This window comes from Callospermophilus lateralis, unplaced genomic scaffold (genome assembly GCF_048772815.1).
Source record: "Callospermophilus lateralis isolate mCalLat2 unplaced genomic scaffold, mCalLat2.hap1 Scaffold_74, whole genome shotgun sequence".
In the NCBI taxonomy this organism is placed as follows: Eukaryota; Metazoa; Chordata; class Mammalia; order Rodentia; family Sciuridae; genus Callospermophilus; species Callospermophilus lateralis.
In genome coordinates, this window is record NW_027515420.1 from 365,575 (window position 1) to 391,488 (window position 25,914).

The window sequence follows — 25,914 nt, forward strand, 5'->3', positions numbered from 1 at the left end:
ACACATAATAATAGTAAAGGCCTTGTAGTTTTTCACAGGTAAAATATCTATTGCAATGTTTCAAAAAGTCCACAGTTGGTCAAAGATAGAACTGATCAGAAAAACATTAACCTAGGTCTGTATGCTCAGAATCATGAACTCAAAAATAATAAAGTATCTAAGGAAAACAATAAGAGTCCTAGAAAAAATGACTGGCCAGTAATTAGTAAATACCATACAATTTACTTTTTTTTTCCGTTAGGCATCAAATCAGTCTCCTACTAAGCTTGCAGGCTTTTTTCATTTGCATTTCAACATGAGTCATGGCTGAGGTCTGGAAGGAGCAGGAAAAAAACTGCTATTCTGAGCAGACACCTCAGGCCTAAGGCATATTAACCATAATTTTCCGGTTGGGGTGTTGAAAATTATGATACAAGTTCAAGATACAATTCACAAAATTTTATGTCTTTACATCTTATCTTGTCAACAGATACCATACTATGGTTTACTATCCTTGTCCAAATTAATGCACTGGTACACACAGTGACATTTTCTCTGGCTACCGAATTCAAAATTGGTTAAAAAAAAAAAAGTGAATGATTGGGAAGTTACTTGCCAACTTGGAAGTAGAGTTCTTCAGTTTTCCATCCTAAGTATTTAAGTTCTCTGGCATGAATTACCTGAAATCTTAAACTAAACAATGACCTAAACCCGACTTTTAACTGCAAGATTGTGCAATGCTTCAAAAACCCATTCAGATACCAGTTTTTTTATGATAAAACATCATCATTTAGACACACATTCAGCTAAGATCATTCCCAAGAAAAAATTTATAATATCAACACATTATTGCACATGTCTTAAAGGACCAGAAACAAAGACACAAGACAGACAGAAAGGAGGTAGAGACTATGGTTGTCAGACAGAATCCTTTAAACCAGAGCAGATAAGAGAAAAAATCTACTACACCAGTGGCACCACGGGGGGGACCAGATGTTTTAACAGAGGGGCAACCTGAAATGTAAAATAAAGTGTCTATATGGTGACTTTACTGAATTTAGTGTCCCCTTTTTCTTTTTCTCTTTTTTAACAAGACAGAGGTGGCATAATCCTTACAGTGCACGGAAGGAAGGAGGGTATTCCCTGAATCAACAGGGCTTTGGCAGGTGCTGGGGGTCCCTCAGTCCCTCCTTTTCCTTACAGGATTAGCTCCTCTGGTTCAGTTCCACCCCAAGCAAGCTCCATCTCCTAACATTTCAGTAGACAGCTCTCACAAAGTTCTGGGGCGGAGGGGGGGTACCAAATTTGTAACTTAAAGTTCGGTTCCTGACCTAGAAGCCAATTTATACCAATTAAATAATGAGGAATGGGTTCTGAGAAAAAGAAAAGGGGAATCTAATTGCTTTGCTAACAAAGGAGAAACACAGGGGACTCTGCCAAATGTTGTGACTCTCTTGATCTGGAGGGACAAGGGGTTTTAAAGGAGTTTCACTTGTTAACCTGGGAGATACTCAGTTCTTAGGTCCCCAGCAGGCATTGCCCTCTGCAATGGTTGTGCTCCAGGCAGCCAGCTAGGGGCTTCTATCATCCTGCTAAACAAAGGGTGGTAAAGTTCATCGCAGTTCCTTAAAACACAGTTCAAACGGGTGTCAGGCTTACTCTCTTTATTACCCATTTTCACGTCCAATATCCTTAAGTTTTTACAACCAAAATCACACAACAAAATGAACAAAAGAAAACAAACAAAAAAAAATAGAACGCAGAACAAAACACACACACACACACACAAAAAGAAAAACAGAAACCCGGCGCCTAAACAGAAAAACAGTGGTACAGTGCAACATCTTGCTAAAGCTCCAGGGTAGGAGCGCGTGCGTGCCCGTCGGCACCTCTCTACACTTCCAGAGGAATTTCCTACAGAACAGAACAGAGGACAGAACGATTCTTGTTACTGTCCTGGACAGGAGTATATGTGAGCCTCCCCAGGCCACATCTCTGTCATCAGAAGAGATCTCCCTTAACCGGATATCAGATGTTATAAAGGCGCCACTTACCTATGGAGGCCTCCTCCATCAGGTGCTTGCTAATAGTTTTAGTGCAGAGGTTCACTGCAATGCTCCCGGGACTAAAGGCTCTCTTCCTAATATAGGGAAGATGGACCAAACCAGGCCTGAGTGGAGAGCTGTTCCTTGGTGCCTATGGTTGATATACCATCCTAATTTGCGAAAGTGCCACAGAATGTAGGGTCAGCGTCCTTTTCATGGTACTCTTGGAAGCAACTGTTTGGACAAAGTGGTTGCCAAGGCAGTGACCTCATTCAGTTCCTGAAGGATGCGACCTCACCTCACTTCCTTGATAATGGAACTCTCTGAACTTGGGATCCAGGAAGCCAGGCACACAGAGCCAATCCCAGTCCCAGTCCTAGTGGTCTCACTTGCTTCGATTTAGCAAGGACAGAGTCAGTCTTTCTTGGTACCTACTGATGTGAGGATGGCCAAATGCCAGGAAAACTCTGAAGAGGGGCCTTTTTTGAAAAAGCAGGTAGTGGCTCACAGCTGGCTCCTGACCACTTCACAGAGTTGGACAAGGAGACCAGATCTGAAACAGGACAGGCCATATCGGGGGAACACAGTATGACCCAGCAGTCAGAGAACACTCTGGAGAGTGAGAGACCTGCTTGGGGGAAGGAGGTGACTTTGTGGGTGTGGATGTGTGTTTGTGGTTTTGTCTCATGTTCAGAGAATAGGTAGGAAAGTCGGTTTGTTTGGTTTGGAGTGAACTGTTTCTAGTAAGTTGTTGGACAAGGTGAGTGTTTCTATGTCTGCGTATCCCAATGTGTCCGTGGTTGTAGACATTAGAAAAGAGAATGCATCAATGGATGTTTCCTGTCTATTAGAAAGCTTCCCAGCATTCATCCTGCCCAATTAATGAATACTCTAGGGCTTGCCTTATCAATGGGCAACACCGGCTATCTTCCTAAGTTCCTGTTTTCTTCCTGAATTCTGGCCACTCTCCAGAATGGACTCATGCTTTTGTGTCCACGATATGTAGCACCTCCAAGCACCGTGACATGGACATGTACTGGATAGCTGAAGGAATTGGCAAGAATCTCAGAAAACTCAGATACCAGTGTGACCAGGATAGTCTCAGTGGAGAAACCCTGCAATTGGCCTTTTTATTACCAATTGTTCTGTTGCCCTGAATGTCAGGAAGGTCTTTGCCTCAGGCCATGCCTTCGAGATTCCTGAAGAAAAGAGTTTTCAAACGGAAATGAATGGGCATCACCTGTGGCTGTTTGCTTAATTCCTTTGGAAAGGGATGTGTCTGAATCAGCCCTTTGGCCCTGTGTGAGCCTAGAGCTTAGATTCTCAGCACCTGATGGATCGTAAGAAAGATCCCATGTGTGGATCCAAATCAAAATGGCCAAAAATCAGTCATTGTGGATGAAGTCTCTCGCATTCCTCCATAAGGTTCTTAACCTCCCTCAAGTGAGAATAGGGAACAAATAGGTCAAATGAGTTATTCAAAGCCCTGCAGATGCTAGCCCATAGGTTCTTGGGTTTTCTTATGAATCCAATTCAAATAAAGAATCTAAACCGACAGTCAGTAGGCCTCAAATTGGAGAACAGAGCTGTGTTAACGGCAGGCATATTTGATCACTCCTGGTTCACAGGAAGGGTGTCCAGGCCACCCTGACTTTTGGTAAATGAGGGGAAAGGGAGCTTACTTGGGACACTGTCTTGTGCTGCGCCTCTCATGGAATCCTCCTGCCAGAAGTTATGATGAGTGTCTATATGGAAGAAGATGAGTGTCATGTGAGAGTGTTTTGGTTTTAACTGCGGTCATTTGTGTGGAAGTTGGAAGAGATAACTGGGTCCAACTTGGCTTGCACTTTGGTGTGATTCCCCTTAGAGACTGTGTTTTGGAACTGACCTCCGAGAAGGTACAAGGTCCTATGACATTGTATATCCATATTTCTGGGACATCTCTACAGAACGTAATTCAATGCTAAGTATACCAATCAAGGGCCAAATGAACTTCTGGACTTCAAATCTTAACTAGATTTCTGTTTTCATATTTATATTGAAAGGTTAATAAAATAGATACTTGTCATTTCCTGTTTTTCTGTATGCTTAACAAAACACCATTGAAATCTTGAGAACTGTTTACTATTCTTGTTCCCAGAATGTGCTGTCCCAAACTGCCAAACTGCAGAATGTACTCCGTCAACCAGTTGCTCGCAAACTGACACTCGCCATTACCCATCAATAAATTTCTCTCCCTGCCCTCTCCAAGAAAAATATATAACCATTTCTTAAGCTGTTCTCAGGGCTCTCTGCTCTGTTCAAGTTATCTCTGAGCCCTTCATGCCGGACTCCCAATAAACCCTTTGCTGTTGCATGAGACAGTCTCTTAGTGGTCTCTGCCGCAGATGCTCGCCCAACCTTCACATCTGGTGGCCCTAGCAAGATCCGGAAGCTGCAGACAAAATACCCCCAACGGGCTCCTCTGGGGGTAAATAAGGCCCATCTTTCTCATTTCAGGCTTCAGGTTAGGGTATGGCAAAACGGCTATTGGTAAAGAGCGTGAGCTCTCTCCCATGGTGGCTGACACACATGTCACAGAGCCACAGGCCATGTCCCTGGGGGATAGACTCGGGAAATCTTGGAACAATAGTCTCCTCGACTCAGTGATATTTTGTTTCTGATTCGGTATTGCCAGCCCTTCAGGTTTTGCCGACTAGTCAGTCCTGGTCTCAGTATTGGACGTCCATTGCCTGTCTTTATTGTCTTGTCTTGTCTGTGTTGTGTGTCGTTGCTTTCAGTGTCTGTGTATATTTCATTATGGGACAGATCATTTCAATGCCTCTGTCCCTGACCCTTAATCACTGGACCAAAATCTGCTTAAGGGCTCAGAATCTTTCTTTTTCAGTAAAACGCCAGACCTGGCAGATTCTGTGTCTCAGAATGACCCACCATTGCAGTCGGATGGCTCCTAGAAGGATCTTTCAACTTCGCACTTATTTGAAAAGTCCGAGATATTGTCTTTCAGCAGGTGCCACATAGACATCCAGATCAACAGCCATATATCTTAACTTGTCAGTACCTCTACAAATCTCCTCCTCCATGGGTCAAGCCTTTCCTTGTCCCTGCACCTGCTCCTACTCCTTCCCCCACGATTCTATCTCAACCTCTCTGCTCCTCCTCCTCCACCCTCTGTTCTCCCTGAGTCTCAAGACTCTACTGGACTCACCACCCCCTCCTTATCATCTGCCCTCGTCTCCCAACCCCTAACACCCTCTAAGTGATTCCCCTTCTGCTGACTCAGCCTCTCCACCATTCGAGGAAGCTAGGCTGGCCCAGCGTCATCCAGATGACTGTCCCGCGGCACACACAGCCCCTCCTTCCCTGGAGGAAGCTGGCCCGGCTAAAAGAACTCAGAGAACTCACCGACGTTTTCACACCTGCCTACTTGAGGTGACTGCCAACACCACCTAGCGACTCTCTTCATGACAGAGCAATGAGAGAAAAATCTCCTGGAATGTAGAAAAAAATATCCTCAGACCTGATGGGCGACCAACACAACTTCCCAACATAATCAAAGCTGGCTTCTCCTTAAACCCACCCAACTGGGACCCCAACACCTTTGAAGATAGGGAGCATCTGTTCAATTATTGCCAGGCTCTAACAGCGGGTCTCCCAGTGGCCGCTGGGTGACCAACTAATTTGGCCATGGTAAGAGAAATTATTCAAAGGCCTGATGAATCTCCATTTATGTTTCTAGAGAGAATCATGGAGGCATATAAGAGATATACTCCTTTCGATCCTCAGGCAGCAGATTAAAAGGCATCTGTCACGATGGCCTTAATTGAGCAAGCTGCCATGGATATTAAAAAAAAAAAAAATTAAAAGAGAGATTTTGTCAAAGAAGCCAAGAAAGTATACTATAAGAGAGAAACAGGGAGAATGAAAGGGAGCAAAGGGAGGATGAGAGAACCAAAAGACAGACTAAGGCATTGACTAAGGTCCTGATCACAACAAGAAAGAGGCCAGAAATTAAGACATAGGGTGACAGGAAGGGCCCATGCCAGAGGCCACCCCTGGCCTCAGATCAGTGTGCCTACTCTAAAGAAAAAGGATACTGGGCCATAGAGTTCCCTATAAAGAGACAGCCACGCCAGCTGGCCATTCTGACTCTGGAGGATGACTAAGAAAGTCAGGGCTCAGATCCCATCCCCTAGCTCAGGGTAACTTTTGAAGTGGAGGGGACTCCAGTAAACTTTGAATTGAATACAGGACCAGTATACTCAGCCCTTAAGGCCCCATTGGGCCCTCTATCAAATAAAAGGTCTCTAGTTCAAAGGGATGATGACAGTAAATATCAGGCTTAGACAACTAAGAGGACCATGGACCTGGGGAAAGGAAAAATCCATCACTCCTTCCTAGGAATCCCAGAATGCCTGGACCCATTGATGGGCAGAGATCTGCTCATCAAGCTCCGGGCCAAAATAACTTTTAACCATGAAGGCCCCCAAATGAAATTTCTAAATACTTCAGCAAAAACTCCTATTGTCACGGCTTTAACTATATTAGTAGAAGATGAACATCCACCATTCACATGCCCCAAGTCTGATCAAACAGGCAAGCTACCCCAAAAATGGATAACAGATTACCCAGATGCCTGGGCAAAAACTGCTGGGTTAGGCCTGGCCATGAAACAATCTCCAATAACAGTGGAGTTAAAAACCTCAGTCTCCCCAGTCAATGTCAAATAATATCCTCTAAGCAAAAAAACTAAAGGTGGGATAAGGCCCCATATTCAGAAATATCTGGCATTAGGGGTCCTAAGGCCCTGTCAATTGGCCTGGAACACTCCCCTGCTACTAGAAAAAAAAGCCAGGGAGCGGGAACTATCGCCCCATTAAAGAGCTAAGAGAGATCAACAAAAGAGGGCAGGACATTCACCCCACGGTACCTAATCGGTACAATCTGCTTAGCACTCTGAACCCTGAGGGGAAATTATATACTGTTCTGAACTTAAAAGATGCTTTCTTTTGCTTGCCTCTGCATAAAGATAGTCAGTTGCTGTTTGCTTTCGGGTGGGTAGACCCAGAAACCAAAACGTCTGGTCAACTAACTTGGACTAGACTCCCACAGGGGTTCAAAAACTCCCCCACTCTCTTTGATGAAGCCCTCCACAGAGATCTCAACAACTTCAGAACTACGCACCCTGAATTTACCCAGCTTCAATACGTGGATGTCCTGCTACTGGCAGCCAACACCAAGGAAAACTGTGTGTCTGGGACCCAAGCACTATTATATGAGCTTGCTCAACTCGGGTATAGAGTTTCGACCAAAAAGGCCCAAATTTGCTAGCATGAAGTAATCTTCCTGGGCTATTCCCTTAGGGGCAGTAAACGATGGCTCACTGAGCCCAGAAAACAAACCATTATGTAGATACCACCCCCATATTACAGCAGACAACTCAGAGAATTTCTTGGGACTGCTGGCTTTTGCAGGTTATGGATACCTGGGTTTGCGTCCTTAGCTGCTCCATTATACCCGCTGTTAAAGGAAGATGCCCAATTCCAATGAAACCCTGAGGACCAGGAAGTTTTTGATAACATCTAAGGACACTGACACTGAACGCCTCAACTTCACTGAGCTCAGCCTGCAATTAGAGCAAGCCCTACACTACGTTAAAAATGTACATCAACTCACTCACCTTGGTTCAAAGAAACTGCAGGCATTACTGTAAGATTAAGAACAGAGTTTTCCACTAACCAACTCACAGTGAAAGGAAATAACTGAACGTGTAACAAAAGCCTGTCGGGTCCGTCAATTGGGTAATGCTTACCCTTCCAAGTTTCCTAGAGGAAAGCACCTATGAGGAACCAGACCAGGACAATTCTGGGAAGTGGACATTACTAAAATTAAGCCAGCAAGGTATGGACTTAAATATCTCCTAGTCTTTGTAGATACATTTTCAGGATGGATTGAAGCCTTACACACACACACACACACAAAAAAAAAAAAAAAAAAAAAAAAAAAAAAAACGGCACAAATGGTTTTCAAGAAGATCCTGAAAGATATTTTTCCAAGATACGATCTGCCTAATTGACTGATAATGGATTGGTTTTCATGGCCCAGGTAAGTCAGGTGTTAACCAGGACCCTGTGGATTAATTGGAAGTTACATTATGCTTATATACCCCAGAACTCAGGACAGGTAGAAAAAATAAATAGAACCATTAAAGAGACCTTAACGGCCCCCTTAGGGACCTGGTGACTATCTCTCCACCCAGACATTTTTCAGCTCGGTATAGGTCTTTCCTATTGAGACATGCCTGATGAAGAGGATCTCACTAAAATTCCATTAAATCCCTTCCGTACCATAGATAATTGAAACAAACATTATGGATGCAGGGACACGCGAGCCAGATGCAGGTTGGCTAGCCTATATTACTATGTATGCCCGGCAGACTATCAAAGCGACAAACAGCCATGGCTGTGTGGGGGAAAAGCCGACTTCTTGTGTAAGTCATGGGGATGTGAGCATACAGGGGCTGCCTGGTGGAACCCAAACTCCTCATCAAATTCAGTACACAGCATTGGCCATATTACCAATTAGACAACCAAAAACTATGGCCCCCAGAGGGTTCTCTAGATCCTCAAATTCTGCATGACATTTTTAACTTCGGCAAGTGCTCAAAAGGGGGAAATTCCCCTATGTGGAATCCTTTTTCCTCCTTCGCTCACATCCTGTACTATGCTTCCCCAATTGTTCCTCACCCTCAGCCTTCTGCTCTAGACTCTCTGCTTTCACTCCCACCTCAGCAACCTGATTTCTCCCCTCCAATTACTAGATCAAAAACCCAAACCTCCGCTGGATCTCAGAACATTGCCCCCTTGCTGAGGAAGCAGGTACCGAGGTACCCCTCCACCCACTCCTCTCTTTTCCTGTCAGTGTCTGCACTAGGTCCCACCAAGTCCTCTAGCAAGCTTAGCCAAAGCTCAAACCAGCTGAGAAGAGCCCTCAGACCCCTATCCAAGATGTAATGAAAATGACCTTTAAAGTTGATTTGTCATCACTGAAAACAGGTTTCTAAGATTTTAAAGTCCCTCACAGGCTTTTTGGAATACTCACTCCCGTCTTCCCCTCTGCTCTACCTGTTCTACTGCTCAAGTTTTTGTTCTATGAAAATCCCAAACCCCTTTCCCATTATTCTTTGGCATCTCTCCTTCCTCATTCTCAGATCCACGGAGCTGCTCTCAGCATCGCCTTCCCTGTCATCCCCCTCTGTACCAGGTCCACAGAAATGTCTTAAATGACCTTCTCCAGAAGTCTTTACCAAGGCTTACTTTAGGGCTTTCAGCAAAAGAGTCCCTCTGAAAAAGTTCAATGGAGATAAACTTCCACTCTTCATGTTGCCCTGTTCTACTTGGCCACTGGCTGGAAAAATCACCACCCCTAAGCTAGACATCGCCTTACCAGTTTTTCACAAAATATGTGAACAAGGACTCTGGCCTTGAGCTGGGGCTTCAGAGAGATTGGTACATTTCTAAGATAAAAAAGTTACCAACTGGGCTCCATTGTGACAGCTGGCAAGGAGGAAAAAAAAGAGACAAAAAAGCTCTCCCATTCCAAGGTGTAATTGAAAAGTTAACGTGCACAGAACAGAGGAAAAAAAAACAGAAACAAAAACTGATTTGTGTGAATTTCTGCAGACTGTGAACTGCTGAGCCCCTTCCCTTACATGTTGGGTACAAATACTAAAACTACCAAAACTTGGGGTTCAGGGGATTAATTGATTACAACAGAAGCAATGCCCTCTCAATACAGATGCAAACAAATAAAACTCCTTTCCTGTCTTTGGTGCTATCTTAGGTGCCTTTCCTTGTCCGTCTCTACAACAGTATAATTCTATACACTTTAACATTATTTATGTTTTCATAAAGTGGTCAATAGTTGCGATTAATTATGTAATGATGCAGATGTTTTCCAGAGTGCTCTATCAGGACGCAGGTTCATTTAAAGATCAAATAGGGGGGGCATACAACCCGGTTCCACCGGGAACCTGTATCCCTCACTTTAGCCATCCTATTAGGAATAATAGTTGCTGAAGGGGTGGGCACAGGAACAACTGCCCTAGTCCATGAGTCACAACAAAGACACAATTAGAAGCAGAAATAGACCAAAGCTTAAAGACATTAAAAACCGACATCACAGCTTTACAGGAATTTTAACCTCTCTCTCTCTCTGAAGTTGTTTACAGAGCAGGCGAGTGTTGGACCTCCTCTTCATGAGAGAAGGGTGCCTTTTTGCTTGCATTGAGGAAAGAATGATGTTTTTTATGCCGACAATACTGGAGTTGTAAAAGAATCTATGAGTAAATTAAGAAAATTACTTGAAGAGTGTCAAAGAAAGACAGAGGCCCCCAAAGGGAGGTTTGAGTCTTGGTTCACATAGTCCACCTAGTTAACTACACTTTTACTCTCCCAGGCTGGTCCATTAATAATTCTCATATTATTGTTAACTGTAGGACCCTGTTTGCTCAACCATGTAGTTTCTTTTCTCACCCAAATTGAACCTGTTATTAACCCTAACCATACACTGTTCTCTCAATCTAATTTTACAGAAGAGCGGGGACAGAGTTGGTCTTAAAATACAGGAATATAGAGGATCTTCCACCTGCTGAGAACCTCAAATTTCCTTGAAGAAATGATCCCTGGAGAAGATGTAGTCAACTATGAAGGACCTGAGAGAGCAAAAGTCTTCCATGGCAAACAACCTGCTCATGATGAAGGGATGTGTCTGAATCAGCCACTTTCTTCTTAATGTAGAGAAGATGGACCAAAGCAGGGATTTGTTGAGAGCTGCTCCTGCATGCCAATGGGTGACATACCATTCTAACTTGTGAAAGTGTCACAGAAAGTAGGGGCAGCCTCCTTCTCATGGGAACCTTGGAAGCAACTGTTAGGACAAAGTTGTTGTCAAGGCAGTGACCTCATTCAGTTCCTAAAGAAAGTGACCTCACCTAACTTCTATGGTGATGTAACTCTCTGAACTTGGAATCCAGGAAGCCTGGCACCCAGAGCCAGTCCCAGTCCCCGTCCCAGTTGTCAAACTTATTTTGATTTACCAAGGACAGACTCAGTCTTTCTTGGGACCTACTGATGTGAGGATGGCCAAATGCAAGAAAAGCTATGAAGAGGGGGCTTTCCTGAGAAAGCAGGCATTGGCTCACCACTGGATCCTAAAAACTTCACAGAGTTGGCCAAAAAGACCAGATTTGAGAAAGAACAGGCCATTTCCTGGAACATAGTATGGCCCACCAGTCAGAGGACTCTCCGGATAGTCACAGACCTACATGGGGGAAGGAGGTGCCTTTGTGATGTGGGTGTGAGTTTGTGGTTTTGTCTCATGTTCTGAGAATAGGTATGAAAGAAGGTTTGTTTTTTTTTGGAGTGAACGGTTTCTAGTAAGTCCTTTGACAACGCGAGTGTTTCTATGTCAGTGTATCCCACTGTGCCCGTGGTTGTAGACATTAGAAGAGAGAATGCATCAATGAATATGTCCTGTCAGCTAGAAAGCTTCCCAGCATTCATCCTTCCCAATTTATTAATGGACTGCAGCTTGCCTTATTGATGGGCAACACTTACTATCTTTCTAAGATCCTGTTTTCTTCCTGAATTCCGGCCACTCTCCAGAATAGGCTCATGGTTTTGTGTTTAAGATATGTACAACCACGAAGCTCTTTGAAATGACCATGTACTAGATAGCTAAAGGGAATGGCGAGCATCTCAGAAAACTCAGATATCAGTGTTACCAGTAAAGTCTCAGTGGAGAAACCCTGCTTGGGGCCTTTTGATTACCTAATCTTCTGTTGCCCTGAATGTCAGGAAGGTCTTTTCCTCAGGCCACCACTTTGTGAAGCCTGAAGAAAACAGTTTTCAAATGGAAATGAATGGGTATTACCTGTGGTTCTTTGCTTAATTGCTTTGGAGAGGATGTGTCTGAATCAGCCTATTTGCCCTGTGTGAGGCTGTGGCTTAGATTCTCACCTTCTGATGGATATAAAGAAAGATCCCATGTGTACATCCAAGACCAAAATGGCCACAGAGCAGTCCTTGTGGATGAAGTCTCTCGCCTTCCTCTGTAACTTTCCTGAACTCCATCAAGTCAGAATAGGGATCCTTTGGGTCAAATGAGATCTTCAAAGCCCTGCAGAGGCTAGCCCATGGTTGCTTGGGTTTTCTCAAGACTCCAATTTACATAAAGAATCCAAACCCCACAGTCAGTTGACCTCAAATTGAAGAAGTGGAGCAGTATTAATGGGAGGCCTATTTGATCTCTCCTGGTTCACAAGAAGGGTGTCCATGCCACCCTGAATTAGGCAATTTAGGTGCAAGAGAGCTTATTTTGGACACGGACTTGAGCTGTGCCCCTCATGGAAAACTCTAGCCACAGGTTATTATGTGTGTTTATATGGAAGAAGATGAGCGCCACTTTGGAGTGTTTTGGTTTAAATTGTGGTCATTTGGGTGGCGGTTAGAAGAGATGACTTGGTCCACATGTGCTTGAACTCTGGTGTGATTTCCTTAGAGACTGAGTTCTGCAACTGAACTCAGAGAAGTATTGCCATGAATAGTGTTGAGATTTTAGGAAGCCAGGCATGAGTGTCACCCTTGGAAACTGAGTTCTAGGCCCAGGGTGGCTTTCCACAGAGCACTGGGCCTCTCAGCCAGGATACCACATGATTTTATTCTGAAAGACTTGGCACCCATCGTTGAGAGTCAAAACTCATATGGACCTCACATTGTAGAGCTAAATGAGCTAAACATCATGTGATCTTTTCACCATTCTTTGGGAAGCCTTACCTGTGAGTGTTCTCAAGAGCTTTCATTGAAATGAGCTTCCTAACCATTTAATGGTTCCTGAATGAATTGAAACTCACAGTGCCTCCAACTTCATCCTTGAAAAATGGCTAGATAAATGCCATGAAATTTTTGAAATTCCCATCACCAGGTGGCACTGGAGAACCGTTGGATGACCTGTTGCTGGTCATGAATATTTCAGTGTCTTGTTTTACTGGGTTTCATGTAAATGGTGTAGAACAGAGATGTCAGTAAGTTGGACTCTGTTGAGTAGTGGGCCTAGAGCAGTGTTGGGCAGGTATGTGATAAAACATCTGTGGTGGGGCCATGTGGATCTGCCATTGGCTTCCAAATGGCTTGTGACTGACATGGCACAGCCAGCAGAACCTTCTGTGTAAAGGCAACTTGTTATATGGAGCGATTTCAGGACATTGTTCAGAATCAGGTTGCTATGGTCAAGGGGTCAAGCTATGTGGGATAGAAGCCTGGTTCTTGTATCATCCTGCAGACCCTGACCCACCACACGTGACAGAACTCCCTCTTGCACTTTGTCACAGTTGAACTCCTTGTATTTCGTGAAGCAAATACCAAACTCCCAGTGCAGCAGGAAGAAACACCACAAAATGGAGAATGACCATATGGCTTCACAGTCCACACTTGGAGACACTAAGCCCCAGTGGCCACAGTTTACCTACAAAGAGAGAATTCAGCACTGCTGCCTCGTGTTCATTGTAAAATAAGAAACTTTGTCCTCCTGGTCACATAGATGCAGACCCAGCTTTGAGGGTCTCACTACAAAGGAAGCTTAACTCGTGACAACAACCTATATTTCAGTGCCCAACCTCAGTGGCAGTTTCTCAAAAAGTTTTAGGCAAGCAGAGCTCCATGTTTGTGGAGTGTGTACCCTGTCCTTATTTTTGGAAACTCCTATTCCACCTCCAAGTTTGTGCACTCTTGAGCATTTTCCATTCCAAAAATGTAATCACAGATTTTGTAACTCTTCTCCTCTAATTGTGTCTTACTTGGGGCGAAGGTAATGTCAAGGCATGGTTCTGGATGAGACTGGGAAGATTTGTTGTAGCACATATTTGCATACACATTGGATTAATTTTCAGATTTTCCATTCGAAATTCTGAATCCCTGACACTAACCCATATTCTACTAGACTCTGACTACTAATCCTAATATGATGGAGAAAAATAACCCAAACAGTACATAAGTACATGCAGTTCAGAGTTCGACTTGCCATTTGCATGATAAAGGGTAGGTGTTATAAATTTAGTCAATTTTTAATTGAAATAGTTCTCCATGTGCTTTCAAAGTTAACAAATATGTGAATTACTGTCTCCCATTCTCTGGAGCCTATTCAGCACATGTATTTTTATATGCACAAATAGAATCCTGCGTGATATCACACGTACATTCTTGTGAGTTACATGACTTAGCAGATACAAAGTGTGAGAAGTGACCACTCCTCCTAAACCCTGTTGGAACTGAAAATTCAACCTATGGGTGAGCTTCCCAGTAGAACAACATTATACATAAACCCATGTTCATTAAAATGAATGTTTTTGCATCTTTATGATATATATTTCATGATGAATTTTGATTGGCATGTATATTGCTACTTATTAATGTCTCTGTTCGTGTGTGTGTGTGTGTGTGTGTGTGTGTGTGTGTATATATATTCTCCAGATTTTAAAAAATATGAAATATATGTGTCTTATATACAATCCCTAAATTCATTCATGTTCATGTATGTGGATTAATAATCAACTTTTCACAAGATTATTCTTAGAAATATTCATCCACCCGAAATACATATTTGTTTCCTAGTACTGAAAACTAACTTCAGTGAAAGGTGCATACAAATCCTAATATGTCTACATTAACTGACCCAGTTTAACATCAATGCATGTAGGTTACTATGGAACATGATGTGTATTTTGACGTTAATTTTTATTCCACACTGGTACATTACTATTCCTTCATTTTATGTACATCATAGAATATATATTTTATTCACTAGTTAGCAAATTTATAGGCATTTGTTTCACTTTCAATCACTTCCTGCTCCAGAACACATGAATTTCTCTATGTTTCTTCAGTGGTCTATTCATGAGACTTTTTTTCCAAATACATTTTTTTCGATTTCCATAATCAATTTTGAAACAAAACTCACAAACCCTTCATGATAAACCATAACCCTAAGATGATCATTAGATATATAACTGGTTGGAATGAATGATTGTATATCAATATAACATTTCTTATATATTTTCAGATATCTATTCAATCCATTATTTAAAGTGGATCCAGTTATATTATTTATTCACAGTATGGTCTATTCATGCATTATGTGTATATTCATAGAAACAGGGTACACATCTTTGTACGACCATACTAATTAATAAGTCTTCAAAATATTGCTCCAAGAAATGGTGGAAGAAATACTCATGTCACCTGATCTACATACACATTTTATCACAGAAATATTCTGGACACCAAAAGCAAAGGTCACACTTACAATTGTACCAAAGCCTAAATAGAAAGTGAGCATGGATTACTAAAAACATCCATGTCCAGGTTGCCTAATGCTCTCAAATATCAATCCTATTGGTGACTACATATTTGTTTCTTCCTAAGATTATCTATTCAACCTCAAACCTGTTGAAAATGTCTAACCCTATCACACAATTTATACTTTGCTTGATTTCCTAATGTCTCTATTGATATCTGCTTTCCTACATGATTTCCCCAGTTCATCATTGTGACTGACTCTTCACATGTACTGACATTTACATACACTCTCTACCCGAAACCCTATTGCTAAAGAACTTTTGGTCCAAATCCTATACTCACTCTTCTTTCTAAACCTACAGACTACCTTCCTAATCCTACCGACTATCGCTTTTTGACTGGATGTTCTCTTCAACATTCAATCATCCAAAGTACAAGGTCCGATGCCAGTGTATATTGATTTATTTGAGACATCTGTGCAGCACATAACTCAAAGCTAAGTATCCCACTCAAGTCCCCAGTGCCCTTCTGAACTTCAAATCTTACCTAGATTTCTGCTTTCATAGTAATATTTCACATATATACTCTTGTAAATATCACAGGTTGCCAATGCCATTATTCATCCCGCAGAATGATTCGTAACCCAAATCAAACCTATTATTAACCTTAACTATACACTGTTCATTCAATATAACGTACAGAAGAGCAGGGACAGAGTGGGTCTTACAATATAGGAATGTAGATGATCTTCCACCTGCTGAGAACCTAAAAGATCCATGGAGAAATGATCCTTGGAGAATATGTAGGCAGCTATGTAGGACCTGAGAGAGCAATAGTCATCTTCCATGGCAAACAACCTGGTCAGGGTGAATTGATGTGTCTGAATCAGCCTCTGTCTTCTTAAAGTAGAGAAGATGGACCAATCCAGGCCTGTGTGGAGAGCTGTTCCCGGGTGCCTATGGTTGATATACAATTCTAACTTCTGAATGTGTCACAGGATGTTGGGGCAGCCTCCATCTCATGGGAACCTTGGAAGCAACTGTTAGGACAAAGTGTTTACCGAGGCAGTGACCATATTCAGTTCCTGAAAGAAGTGACCTCACTTCACTTCCTTGGTGATGTAATTCTCTGAACTTGGGATCCAGGAAGCCAGGCACCCAGAGTCAGTCTCACTATGAGTCCCAGTGGGCTAACTTGTTTGCTTTTCCCAAAGACATAGTCAGTCTTTCTTGGTACCTACTGATGTGAGGATAGCCAAATTCCAGCAGAGCTCTGAAGAGGGGCCTTTCCTGAGAAAGTAGGTAGTGGCGAACCACTGGCTCCTGACAACTTCACAGAATTGGCCAAAGAGACCAGAACTGAAACAGGACAGGACATTTTTGGGGAACATAATATGGCCCACCAGTCAGAAGACACTCCGGATAATCACAGACCTACTTGGGGGAAAGAATTGCCTTTGCCATTGTAGGTGTGAGTTTGTGTTTTTTTCTGATGTTCTGAGAATAGCTAGGAAAGGTGGTTTGTTTGGTTTGGAGTGGACTATTTCTAGTAAGTCGTTTGACATGGTGAGTGTTTCTATGTCTGTGTATTTCACTGTATCCGTTGTTGTAGACATTAGAAAAGACAATGCATCAATGGATGTGTTGTCTCTAGTTGAAAGCTTCGCCGCATTCTTACTGCCAAATTGATGAATGGACTGCAGCTTGCCTTATGGATGGGCAACATCTACTATCTTCTTAAGTTCCTGTTTTCTTCGTGTTTTCCAGCCACTCTCCAGAATAGGCTCATGGTTTTGAGTCCCAGATATGTAACACCACAAGGCTCTGTGACATGGCCATGTACTGGAGAGCTTAAGGGAATGGGAGCATCTCAGAAAAATCAGATATCAGTGTGACCAGTAAAGTCTCAGTGGAGAAACCCTTCTTTGGGCCATTTGCTTACTTCTGTTTCTATTACCCTGAATGTCAGGAAAGTCTTTGCCTCAGGCCACCCTATTGTGTAGCCTTAAGAAGACTGTTTTCATATGGAAATGAATGGACATCACCTGTGGCTCTTTGCTTAATTGCTTTGGAATGGAATGTGTCTGATTCAGCCTCTTGTCCTTAAATGAGGTTGTGGCTTAGATTCTCAGCACCTGATGGATCTAAAGAAAGATCCCATGTGATTTCAAAACCAAAATGACAAAAAGAGAAGTCATTGTGGATGAATATTTTTGCCTTCTTGTTTTATGTTCCTGACCTCCATCAAGTGAGAATAGGGATCCTTTGGGTCAAATGAGTCTTTGAAATCCCTGCAGAGGCTAGCCCATATGTGCTTGGGTTTTCTCATGACTCCAAATCCCATCAAGAATTTATAGGCTTCAGCCAGTAGGCCTCAAATTGGAGAAGCGGAACACTTTAACAGCAGGAATATTTGATCACTCCTGGTTCACAGGATTAGTGTTCAGGCCACCATGTTTTTAGGCAAATGAGGGGCAAGTGAGCTTATTTTGGACAATACCTTGTGCTCATTGAAACCTCCAGCTAGAGGTTATGATGAGTGTCTACAAGGAAGAAGATTATGGCCCTGTGGGAGTGATTTCATTTTAATTTTGGTGATTTTTGTGGCAGTTGGAAGGGATGACTGGGTCCACCTGGGCTTGAACTCTGGTATGATTTACCCTTAGATACTGAGTTCTGGAACTGACCTCAGAGAAGTATTGCCATGAATTGTGTTGGGATTTTAGGAGGCCACGCATGAGACTCACTCTTGGAAACTGAGATCTAGGCCCAGGGTGGCTTTCCACAGAGGCCTGGGAATCTCAGCCAGAATATCACATGATTTTATTCTGAAAGACTTGGTAGCCATAGTTGAGAGTCAAAACACACATGGACCTCACATTGTAGACGTCAATTGGCCTGGCTTCATGTGACCTGTTGGCAACTCTTTGAGAAGCCTTGACTTTAGAGTTCTCCAGAGCATTCATTGAAATTAGCTTTCTCAACACTTAACGGTTCCTGAATGAATTGAAACCCACAGTGCCTCTAACTTCATCCTTGAAAATTTGCTAGATAAATACCATAAAATTTTGGAAATTCCCATGACCAGGTGGCCCTGCAGAAACGTTGGATGTCCTGTTGCTGATCATGTGTATACCAGAAAGTGCCTTGTTTGACTGGGTTTCATGAAAATGGTGTAGAATACGAGATGCCAGGAATTTGGAGCCTGCTGAGTAGTGGGCCTAGAGCAGTGGTGGGCAGGTGTGTGATGAAACATCATGGTGGGGCCATGTGGATCGGCTATCGGCTTACAAATGGCTTGTGACTGATATGGTGCAGCCCCCATTCCCTTGTATGTAAAGGCATCTTGTTATATGGAGAGGTTTCAGGGCAATGTTCATAATCAGGTTGCTATGGTTATTGGGACAAGCTATGTGGGATAGAAGCCTGGTTGGTACATTCTCCTGCAGACGCTAACCCACCCCACGTGACAGAACACCCTCCAGCACTGTATCCCAGATGAACTTCTTATATTGTGTGAAGCAAGTACCAAATTCCCAGTGTAGCAGCAAGAAACACCACGAAAATTGGAGGATGATCAAATGTCTTCACTGTTCCCACCGGGAGACACTTAGCCTCCAGTGGACACAGTTTACCTACAAAGAGAAAATTGAGCACTGCTGCCTCATGTTCATTGAAATATAAGAAATCATGTCTTCCAGGTCACATAGATGCAGACCCAGCTTTTATGGTCTCACGACAAAGGAAGCCAAAGCTCATGACAACAACATATATTTCAAGTGCCCAACCTCAGAAGCCGTATTCCAAGAAGTCTTAGGCCAGCAGAGCTCTTTGTTTGTGGAGTGTTTACCCTGTCCTTTACTTTTGGAAACGCCTCTACCACCTCCAAGGTTGTGAACTCCCGAGCATATTCCATTCCATATATGTATTCATAGATTTTCACACTTTTCTACTATAATTGTGTCTTACTTGGGTGAAGGTAATGTCAAGGCATTGTTCTGGATGTGAGTGGGAAGATTTTTGTGTAGCACATATTTACACACACACTGGATTCATTTTTCAATTTTTATTTTGAAATACTGAATCCCTGACACTAACCCATGCCCTACTAGACTCTGAATTATGATCCTAATATGATGGTGAAAAATAACCCAAAAAGAATAGAAATACAAGCAGTTCAGAGGAGGCATGGTGTATAGTTGGAATTGCCTTTTGCATTATATTTTGTAGGAGTTATAAATCTAGTCAATTTTTTGTTGAAATAGTTCTACATGTGTTTTTAAAATTAACAAATATATGAATCCCTGTCTCCCTTTCTCTGTAGCCTATTCAGCACATGTATTTTTATATGCACATATAGAATCCTACCTGATATCACTCGTATACACTTGTGAGGTGGCTGAATTTGCAGATGCAAATTGAGAGAAGAGATCACTCCTCCTAAACGCTGTTGGAACTGAAAATTCAACCTATGGGTGAGCTTCCTAGTTGAATAACATTATTCATAATTTCATGTTCAGTAAAATTAATATTTTTCAATCTGTTGATTATATATATTTCATGATAAATTTCTATTGGCATATATATCACTACTTTTTTTATTGGTTGCTCAAAACATTACAAAGCTCTTGACATATCATATTTCATACATTAGATTCAAGTGGGTTATGAACTCCCATTTTTACTCCAAATACAGATTGCAGAATCACATCAGTTACACATCCATATTTTTACATAATGCCCTATTAGTTAATGTTCTATTCTGCTACCTTTCCTATACTCTACTATACCCCCTCCCTTCTCTTCCCATCTTTTCTCTCTACCATACCTACTGTAATTCATTTCTCTCGTTGTTTATTTTCCCACAACCTCTTATATGTAATTTTGTGTAACAATAAGGGTCTCTCTCCATTACCATGCAATTTCCCTCTTCTCTCCCTTTCCCTCCCACCTCATGTTTCTGCTTAATGTTAATCTTTTCTTCATGCTCTTCCTCCCTGCTCTGTTCTTAGTTGCTCTCATTATATCAAAGAAGATATTTGGTATTTGTTTTTTAGGGATTGGCTAGCTTCACTAAGCATAATCTTCTCTATTGCCATGCATTTCCCTGCAAATTCCATGATTTTGTCATATTTTAGTGCTGCGTAATCCTCCATAGTATATAAGGTCACTTTTTTTTTATCCATTCATCTATTGAAGGGCATCTGGGTTGGTTCCACAGTGTAGCAATTGTGAATTGTGCTGCTATGAAAATCGATGTGGCAGTATCACTGTAGTACACTCTTTTAAGGTCTTCAGGGAATAGTACAAGAAGGGCAATAGCTGGGTCAAATGGTGCTTCCATTCCAAGCTTTCACAGGAGTCTCCATACTCCTTTCCAAATTGGCTGCACCAGTTTCAGTCCCACCAGCAATGTACAAGAGTACCCTTTTCCTCACATCCTCGCCAGCACTTGTTGTTGTTTGACTTCATTATGGCTGCCAATCTCACTGGATTGAGATGGTATTTTAGGGTGGTTTTTATTTGCATTTCTCTTACTGCTAGAAATGGAGAGCATTTTTTCATGTACTTGTTAATTGATTCTATGTCCTCCTCTGAGAAGTTTCTGTTCAGGTCCTTGGCCCATTAGGTTATTGGTTATATTATTGTCTAATTTTCTGAGTTCTTTGTATACTTTGTATACTCTAGATATTAGGGCTCCATGTGAAGGGTGAGGACTAAAAATTTGTTCCCATGATGTAGGCTCCATATTTACCTCTCTTATTGTTTCTCTTTCTGAGAAAAAAAAATTCAGTTTAAGTAAGTCCCATTTCTTGATTCTTGTTATTAACTCTTGTTCTATGGGTGTCCTATTAAGGAATTTGGAGCCTGACCACACAATATGTAGATCTGAGCCAACTTTTTCTTCTATCAGACGCAGAGACTCTGATTTGAATCTAGCTCCTTGATCCACTTTGAGTTAACTTTTGTGCAGGGCGAGAGGAGGGGATTCAGTTTCATTTTGTTGCAAATGGATTTCCAGTTTACCCAACACCATTTGATGAAGATGCCATCCTTCCTCCATTGCAGGCCATTAGCTCTTTTATCAAATATAAGATAGTTGTAGCTTTTTGGATTAGTCTCTGTGTCCTCCATTCTGTACCATTGGTCAACCCGCCTGTTTTGGTACCAGTACCATGCTGTTTTTATTATAATTGCTCTGTAATATAGTTTGAAATCTGGTATTGCTATACTGCCTGATTCACACTTCCTGCTTAGAATTGCTTTTGAGATTCTGGGTCTTTTATTTTTCCATTTGAATTTCATAATTGCTTTATCTATTTCTACAAAAAATTCCTTTGGGATTTTGATTGGCATTGCATTAAACCTGTAGAGAACTTTTGGTAATATAGCCATATTGCTGATGTTAGTTCTTCCTATCCATGAACGGGGTATATTTTTCCATCTTCTAAGATCTTATTCTATTTCTCTTTTTAGGGTTCTGTAGTTTGCATTATATAAATCTTTCACCTCTTTTGTTAGGTTGATTCCCAAGTATTTAATTATTTTGAGGAAATTGGGAATGCAGTGTTTTGACTCATTTTTGTTTCAGAAGTTTTATCGCTAATATACAGAAATGCCTTTGATTTATGCATGTTGATTTTCTATCCTGCCACATTGCTGCATTCATTTATTAGTTCTAGTAGTTTTTTCTGTAGACCCTTTTGGGTCTTCTATGTATAGAATCATGTCATCTGCAAATAGTGATAAGTTAAGTTCTTCTTTTCCTATTTTTATGCCTTTAATGTCTTTCATCTCTCTAATTGCTCTGGCCAGTTTTTCGAGAACTATATTGAATAGAAGTGGTGATAGAGGACATCCCTGTCTTGTTCCAGATTTTAAAGGGAATGCCTTCAATTTTTCTCCATTCAGAATGATGCTAACCTGAGGCTTAACATAGATAGCTTTTACAATGTCGAGGTAAGTTCCTGTTATCCCTAGTTTTTATAATGTTTTGAACATAAAGGAATGCTCTACTTTGCTGAATGTTTTTTCTGCGTCTATCGAGATGATCATATGGTTCTTATTTTTAAGTCCAATGATGTTGTGAATAACATTTATTAATTTCCATATATTGAACCAGCCTTGCATCCCAGGGATGAATCCTAGTTGATCATGGTGCACAATTTTTTTGATGTGCCTTTGTATCCAATTCGCCAGAATTTTAATGAGGATTTTTGCATCTAGGTTCGTCAGAGATATTTGTCTGTAGTTTTCTTTCTTTGAGGTGTCTTTGTCTGGTTTCAGAATCAGGGTGATGTTGTCCTCATAGAACGAATTTGGCAGAGCTCCCAGTGTTTCTATTTCCTGAATAACTTGAAAAGTAATGGTATTAATTCTTCTTTAATGGTTTTGTAAAACTCTGCTGTATACCCATCCGGTCCTGGGCTTTTCTTGGTTGGTAGTCTTTTGATTGCTTCTTCTACTTCATCCATTGATATTGGTCTGTTTAAATTGTGTGTTCCCTTATGACTCAGTGTGGGCAAATCATATGACTTAAGAAATTTATCGATGTCTTCACTATTTTTTATTTTATTGGAATACAGGTTTCCAAATAATTTCTAATTTTCTTCTGTATTTATGTTGCATCTGTTGTGATATTGCCTTTTTCATCCCGTATGATAGTAATTTGAGTTCTCTCTCTTCTTCTCTTCATTAGCATGGCTAAGGGTCTGTCGATCTTATTTATCTTTTTGAAGAACCAACTTTTAGTTTTATTAATTTTTTCAATAGTTTCTTTTGTTTCAATTTCGCTCTGATTTTAATTATTTCTTGCCTTCTGCTACATTTGCTGTTGTTTTGCTCTTCCTTTTCTAGGGCTTTGAGATAAAGTGTGAGCTCATTTATTTGTTGTTTTTTTTTCTTTCTTTCTTTTTTTGAGGAATGACCTCCAGGCGATGAATTTACCTCTTAAAACTTCTTTCATTTTGTCCCATAGAATCTGATATGTTGTGTCTGTATTTTCATTTATCTCTAAGAATTTTTTGATTTCCTCCTTTATGTCTTCTGTAACCCATTGATCATTCAGTAACATATTGTTCATTTTGCATGTAATGTATGATTTTTTCTTTTTTCTTTTATCATTGGTTTCCAGTTTCATTCCATTATGATCACAAAAAATTCATGGTATTATCTCCTCCCCTTTATATTTATTGAGGGTTGCCCTATTGCAAAACATATGGTCTATTTTTGAGAAGGATCCATGTGCTGCTGAGAAAAAAGTATATCCACTTGATGATGGTTGATATATTCTATATATGTCAGTTAAGTCTAGAGTATTGATTGTGATATTGAGTTCTATAGTTTCTTTATTCAACTTTTGTTTGGAGGATCTGTCCAATGGTGAGAGACGTGAGTTGAAGTCACCCATAATTATTGTACTGTGGTCTATTTGATTCTTGAACTTGAGGAGAATTTGTTTAATGAACGTGGCAGCACCATTATTTGCTGCGTGAATATTGATAATTGTTATGTCTTGTCAGTGAATGGTTTCTTTTAACAGTATATAATGTCCTTCCTTATCCCTTTTGATTAAATTAGTCTTGAGGTCGATTTTATTCTATAGGAGGATGGCCACCCCTGCTTGGTTACGAGGACTGTGTGCATGGTATAAATTTTCCCAATCTTTCACCTTCAGCTTGTGTATGTCTTTTCCATTCAGATGTGTCCCCTGGAGGCAACATATTGTTGGATTTGTTTTTTTTAATTCAAGTTACAAGCCTATGTCACTTTATTGGAGAGTTTAAGCCATTAACGTTTAGAGTTACTATTAATATATGGTTTGTACTGCCACCCATGTTTGCTTATATCTTTTTTTTAAATTAGTTTGTTTCTCCATGATTAGCTTTTCCCGCCCTCTGTCATTACTGAGGCACTTCCCACTGATGGTTTACATTGTTGATTTTCATTTCTTCCTCGTGTAGTGTTTTGCTCAAGATGCTTTCCAATGCTGGTTTTCTGGCTGCAAATTCTTTTAGCTTTTGTTTATCATGAAATATTTTTATTTTGTTGTCTTACATTAAGCTTAATTTTGCTGGATACATAATTCTTGGTTGGCATCCATTGTCTTTCAGTGTTTGAAGTACGTTGTTCCAGGATCTTCTCACTTCCAGCATCTGTGATAAAAAAAAAAAAAACATTGTTAACCTTTTTGTTTTACCCCTGATTGTAATCTGCCTCCTTTCTCTGGTAGGTTTTAATATTTTCTCTTTGTTTTGTATATTGGATATCTTCATAACAATGTGTCTTGGCATTGGTCTACTGTGATTTTGTGTGCTCAGTGTCCTGTAAGCATCTACAATTTGTTTATCTGTTTCCATTTTTATTTTTGGAAAGTTTTCTCTAATTATTTCATTCAGCAGGTTACTCATTCCCTTGGTTTGAATCTCTGTACCTTCCTCTTTCGGGATGACTCATAAGTTTGTTTTTTTTATGTTATCCCATATCTCTTTGATGTTTTCTCATAATTTTTTACAGCATTTCTTTCTTGGATAGAGTTTTTTCAAGATGATATATTTTGTCTTCATTATCTGACATTCTGTCTTCTACTTGCTCCACTCTGTTAGTGATACTCTCAATTGAGTTTTTAATTTGGTTTATCATTTCCTTCATTTCTAGAATTATTGTTTGATTTTTCTAATAATCTCTATCTCCTGATAAAGATGCTTAATTTCTTATTTTATCTGTTTATGTAATTCATTTTCAATGCGTTCTTTCACTGTTTGTTTTTGTTGTCTCGTATCCTCTTTAATGTTTCATTCCATCTGTCTAAGGTATTCCTTGAGTTCTTTATATGACCATTTTTCTGATGAATCCAGATGCTCTTGAATATTTAGGCTGTCCTTCATTGTTTGTACTTTTTTTCTTCCTTGCTTTTTTATCCTGCTCATGTTACTTCTTGTTCTGTTTGACTACTGAGTTACTGCTTACTCTTATAAATTTATTTGATGCTTGGAAGGAAAGATATTAGAAGGAAAGGGAAGAAGTCACTAAAGAGAATGAGAGTAGCCAGGTAGAATTCAAGAAAGGGGGTATAATAAAATTGAAAAGAAATGAAAAGACAAAAGAAAAAAATAGAAAATAAAGAAAATTTTAAGTAATAATGATAATTAAAAAATGAAAATTAAAATTTAAAATAATAATAATAATAATGAAATAAAAAATTAAAAAAATAAAAAACATTAAAAAAGTTAAAGAACAACAACAAAAATGAAAATGAAAGAAAAAGAAAAACATACAAATAATATAATAATAATAATACATGCAGTACTAGAGTTCAATTAACTTCTCTTCCAGTAGGTGGAGCTGTGTGCACTGGGCCAAGCTTCTCCTCTAAATAAGTGGGAACCAATCCCTGTGCAGCAGCTCTTCCTCCCAGACTCGGCGGGTCTCCAATCCTGAGTGCCTAGGGCCTTCTCTTGTGCTTCCTCAAGCCAGGCCCCGCTCACCTTTGACGCTCACCACAATACTGGTTACACGCCAGGCCTCTGCTCCTGGTAG